At 33.4% G+C, this 5,848-nt stretch overlaps 1 pseudogene; it reads left to right on the forward strand.

Annotated features, from left to right (window-relative positions):
* The first annotated feature begins 225 nt into the window (after window positions 1-225).
* LOC112027594 (G-type lectin S-receptor-like serine/threonine-protein kinase At4g27290) lies at window positions 226-5,423 on the forward strand (annotated as a pseudogene).
* The last annotated feature ends 425 nt before the right edge of the window (window positions 5,424-5,848 follow it).

A 5,848-nucleotide genomic window follows, 5' to 3' on the forward strand; every position in this document is an offset into this window, starting at 1 on the left:
TTCAAGGTACCATCTTACTTCTTCTATTCTCTTGGTGAGCAATGCGGGGGCGGGCGGGGCGGCAGAACTTTAGTGTCAGCAGATGGAAGCTTTGAACTGGGTTTCTTTAGTCCAGGTAGTTCCACCAATTGTTACTTAGGAATATGGTACAAGAATATCCCAGTTAAAAATGTTGTTTGGGTAGCAAACTGACGCAACCCAATCAAAGACTTGTCTGGTGTGTTGATGATAAACAACACTGGCAATTTTGTTCTTATCAGCCAGAATACTACTAGTATTGTTTGGTACGCAAATTCAACAAAACAAGCTTCGAATCCAATAGTACAGCTTTTGGATTCTAGGAATTTTGTAATAATAGATGGGAATGACGGAAATTCAGGAAACTATTTGTGTTAAAGCTTTGATTTTCCTACTGATACATTGTTACCAGGAATGAAGCTTGGATGGGACTTAAAATCCGGTCTTGTACGGACTTTATTAGCATGGAAGAATTGGGATGATCCATCTCCTGGAGACTTTACCTGGAGAATGGAACTTCATGAAAATCCTGAATAGTTATGTGGAAAGGCTCGAAGGAGTACTATCGGAGTGGCCCGTGGAATGGCCTTAGATTCAGTGGTGCACCAGATTTAAGGCCCAACCCCGTTTTCAAGTTCAATTTCATCTCCAATGAGAACAAGGCATACTATGAGTACCACGCCTTAGATAAATCAATAATCTCAAGAATGGTTATGAACCAAACCAACTATTCCCGTCAACAATTCATATGGATTGAAGCAAATTCAACTTGGAGCCTGTATGCATCTGTGCCAAGAGAAATTGTGACAGTTACAACCTTTGTGGTCCTTATGGAAATTGTATCATTGGTGATTCACCAATCTGTTAGTGTTTAAAATGATTCCAACCTAAATCACAACAAACATGGAACCTAATGAACTGGTCTCAGGGATGCATACGTAGGATACAATTGAGTTGCCAAGGTAAAGATAGATATGGGTGTCTAAAATTCGGTGGGCTCAAGTTGCCAGATGCTACAAACTCTTGGGTGAGGAAAAATATGAGCATTGAAGAATGCAGGATCAATTGCTTGAACAATTGTTCATGTATGGTTTATACAAATTCAGATATCAGAGGAGGAGGTAGTGGTTGTGCCATTTGGTATGGAAATCTAATTGATATTAGACAGCTCTCAACTGGTGGGCAGGATCTATATGTTCGAATGCCTACTTCATAGTTAGGTATGTACAAGTTTAGTTTTGTTATCTGATTTCTTGTTTCTCTTTGGTTTATTTGTTGCCATAGGTTCTCTTTTTTCTTTTTCTTTTTTTGGCTGAGTTTTGATTGTATTTGCTTTGGTTGTTCATACTGACCCAGGAGAGGCCAAAGATGAGCAAAAGATAGGGGTCATAGTGATAGTTATAGTTGCAGTTACGGCTGCCATAATTTCTGGGATGCTCTTAATTGCCTATCTCATTTGCAAAAGAGGGAAAAAGTTCAGAGGTAATGTTACTTTCTATGACATTCAGAAAACGTATTGCCATATTGTTTAATTGAGCTTCTTATTACAAACGTATGGAAGAGTTACTAATTTTCCGAACAATAAAACTATGAAATGTGCATAGCTATTTGGTCATAATCAAAATGCATTGCAGAGGGAAGAATTTATTATAGATATAACCAAGATTAAGATTTAGGGTCTGATTGGATACCGCTTATTTGCTGAAAACTAAAAACTTATTCCTGAAAACACTATAGCAAAACCCATGGCTGCGTTTTTCAGTTCTTGGTGGTCCGTGAACAATACCCATGGGACCCATTAAAAAAACGCAAAACACGGAAAACTTTGTACACAAACACACGCTTAACCGAGATTTTCTTTAAACTTGACCATGTAGTTTCTATATCACTTGCCAACCCCGACTCGAGTTAGAAACATAAATATAATTTCATCAAAATTACGGATTCGTTGTTTTTAATTAAATACTTGCCTATAACCCACACAATATGCAGTTAGGATTTGTAATGTTTTCACTAACATTATTTTACATTCTTGTCATTATATCTATATTTAGTCGTCGCAAAACGGAGAGTCAGTTCGGGTTCAAGTCTAAAATGTTTATTTTAAACAGGTTAAAAACAAGGTGGGTTGGGTTGGATTGGGTCAGCCTATATTTTTTCATATGAATTTTTTTTTTTTAAACGTGTATTTTCCACTTGGCAAGCCATGTATTTTCCACTTGAATTCAGCACCATCCACCAATATCAAAAAAGAGCTTAGCTCATCAAATTGATATTTTGTTTAATAATTTTTATAAAATTATACAAATTCCAACATTATTGGCCAAAATAAAATAGCACAAACACAAATGAGTCTAGTCTATTACACAATATCAACATTCCAAAATAGAGAATAAAATTACAAATGCCCTATTGAATAACTAATTTGACAAAGAATAAAAAGATATAAGAAAATTACAATCCTGAAAACTAATTTTATAATTAGATATCTTGAAAATAAATCTAATGTTATGCTTAATTTTAGATGCAATGTGGTTGATATTCTGTTTTAATTTGAGAATATACATCAAAATTTGATTGTTTACTTATTTATACATGATCTTTTTTATGAATATAATGTTATTTTCAAGCAACACACACTCCAAGAAACATCATTTTAAAAAAAAAAAATTGAAAAGCTGTTTATTTTGGCTATGAACCTATAACAAAATAGGCCTAAGCATTCATAATTTATGCTAGTTTTATTGATATACTTCAGGTTCACTTTTTTCACACTTATGAATGCTTCTCATACATGCCTATAATTTCAAATATATGTTTTTAACTCTACTGTAATCAAATTATCTTGACATGTACTTATCATTTGATATCTAAAAATATTTATTTGTCACGTTATTCAAGTGAGAAGAATACCTCAATTATTAATCTTTCAATTTGCTTGCATGTAACTAGATAAAGGTTTCAATTGTTTTCTTAAGGCCACTGTATTTGAATAAAGTTATATATATATATATAGAGAGAGAGAGAGAGAGAGAGAGAGAGAGAGAGAGAGAGAGAGAGAGAGAGAGAGAGATATATATATATATATAGAGAGAGAGAGAGAGAGAGAGAGAGAGAGAGAGAGAGAGAGAGAGAGAGAGAGAGAGAGAATTATCCAAAAAATGTTAAACAATTTGATTTTAAAAAATAATAATAATCACATGGCACTAACATTATATTTTTCAATTGTGTTTGAGTTGTGCATTGTAAAGCCCAAAATAAACAAGTAAATCAACCATGTCTTAATTTTATTATTATTTTTATCCAAAAACATTTTTAAAAATTGGTCGGGTCACAAGTCTACCCATTTTACTCCAGGTCAAAAAATTCTAGTTCAAGTCTAGTGTTTTCCTTTAGGTTCAGTCGGGTTGTTAGGTCCAACCCATTTTGCCACATCTATCTATATTCAATTGAGGGAGAATTTGAACTAGCATTGGACAATACCATTTTGAAATGTATATGTTTGGGGTGTGACTTGTGAGTCAAAAAGATTACATTATCATATCAAGAGCATGGATTGGAACAGACCTGGTATGGGTTGAAACCATGGTCATATTTGCAATATATTTACAAATAATATACGATTTTATTAGTATTGTTAATAGAATTAGCCCCTCCTTAGCTTTGCCACTGACCATTGCCACAATAAGTTGAGCAATGTCATTGAATTAGTAAAATCATGCTTTTCATATTATTGGTAAATTTCCAAGTTATGGTTATGGTTATGGCTTATGGCCCTTATGGCTTGGTTAATTGGCTCCCAATCAAGTTATGATTTGGCTTGATTAATATGCATTTAGTCCAAATGATTTATAGCTATCCTATTTATTTATTTGTTGGGTAATATAAATCATATTTTACTTTAATCAGAGAAAATGGAGAACAACATGATCATAGATCGGAGCATTAAAAGCCAAAGAAAAGATTTGGAGCTCCCATTCTTTGACCTGGCTACAATCGAAAAGGCCACAGACAATTTTTCAAGCAACAACAAGCTTGGGGAAGATGGTTTTGGACTTGTATACAAGGTAACTTACAGTGTTCTAGTTTAAGGACCTCAAGCAAAAATAGCTCTTATCATATTCAGTATATAGTAACCTTCCTACAAATGTGAATTTTTAGGGTACACTAATAGATGGACAGGAGATTGCTGTAAAGAGACTTTCACAAAGTTCTAGACAAGGAGTGAATGCGTTCATAAATGAAGTAATATTGATTGCCAAACTTCAGCATCAAAATCTTGTTAGGCTTCTTGGTTGTTACATTCAAGGAGAGGAAAAAATGCTAATCTATGAATATATGGCCAACAAAAGCTTGGACTCCTTCATTTTTGGTTTGAATCCCTCAAAACATAATTATTATTTTAGTTAGATAAGTAATTTTGTTATGAATTTTCCAAAGAATATACAACCTGGTGCTTTTAATTTGTTTTATAGTTCAGGGTGACTCTTGATAACATAAATGTGAAACTTGTCAAATCAAGCAAAAGGCAAAATTCTACTCTACCTTGGTCTAAGCGGTTCCACATTATTAATGGCATTGGTCGGGGGCTTCTCTATCTTCATGAAGATTCCAGACTAAGGATTATACACAGAGATCTTAAAGCAAGTAATGTATTACTTGATAGTGAGATGAACCCAAAAATATCAAAATTTGGCTTGGCTAGAACATTTGAAAGAAATCAAATTGAAGGAAATACAAATAGAGTGGTTGGAACTTAGTAAGTATCAATTTAAAATACTTTAAATAGAGTCTATATTTATTACTAATTGACATGTTTTATTCTTAATGATGTTTTGCAGTGGTTACATGGCACCTGAGTATGCCATTGATGGACTTTTCTCAGTAAATTCCGATGTCTTTAGCTTCGGAATGTTATTACTAGAGATAGTAAGTGGAAAGAAGAATCGAGGGTTTTACCATCTAAACCATAGTCTTAATCTTATTGGACATGTGAGGATCCAAAAACTTTACATGTAAATTTTATATATAATGCTTTCTAAAATAATATATATTACATATAATGAACCGATTATTGATAGAAGTTTGCAATTTTTTAGGCATGGAAATTATGGAGAGAAGGCAAGCCTTTGGAACTAATTGATATGTGCTCAGACAACTCTTGCACTCTACCAGAGATGTTGTGTTGGATCCATGTTAGTCTCTTATGTGTGAAACAACTTCCTAAGGATAGGCCCAACATGTCATCTATGGTTATGATGTTAGGCAGTGAGAGTTTACTACCTGAACCTAAAGAACCTAGTTTTCTTATAGGAAAAAATTCACTTGATGTGGATTCCTCATCGAGCAAACATCAATTGTCTTCAACAAATGAAATATCTATTACACAACTAGAGGCACGATAGAGGATTATTCTATTATATGTACCATATTGCATATCCTATAATCGATATCGTTCACTATAAATTTAAGGTCCATTTGGATAAAACTTATTTTTGCTAAAACTGAAAACTGAAAATACTGTAGCAAAATAATTTTTAAATGTGTGAATAGTGCTACGGGACCCATTTTTAATATTTTTTTATGAATAAAGTGGTTGTGGGTTCCATAAACAGTGCGTGAACAATGCTACTACAGTGCATGAACAGTGATAATTGTCCCTTGAATAGTGCTGCTACAGGTTAACATATGCTGCTAAAAAAAAAGAGGAAAACACTGAAAATTGCAAACGCGCTATCCAAACAAATACTTAGTAACTTATTATACTAGAATTCCAATACTCGAGTTTGTTGTTTGACACTTGGAATTTGAGATTCATTTTCATAAGTTA

This window comes from Quercus suber, unplaced genomic scaffold, assembly GCF_002906115.3.
Source record: "Quercus suber isolate HL8 unplaced genomic scaffold, Cork oak 2.0 scaffold_227, whole genome shotgun sequence".
NCBI lineage: Eukaryota > Viridiplantae > Streptophyta > Magnoliopsida > Fagales > Fagaceae > Quercus > Quercus suber.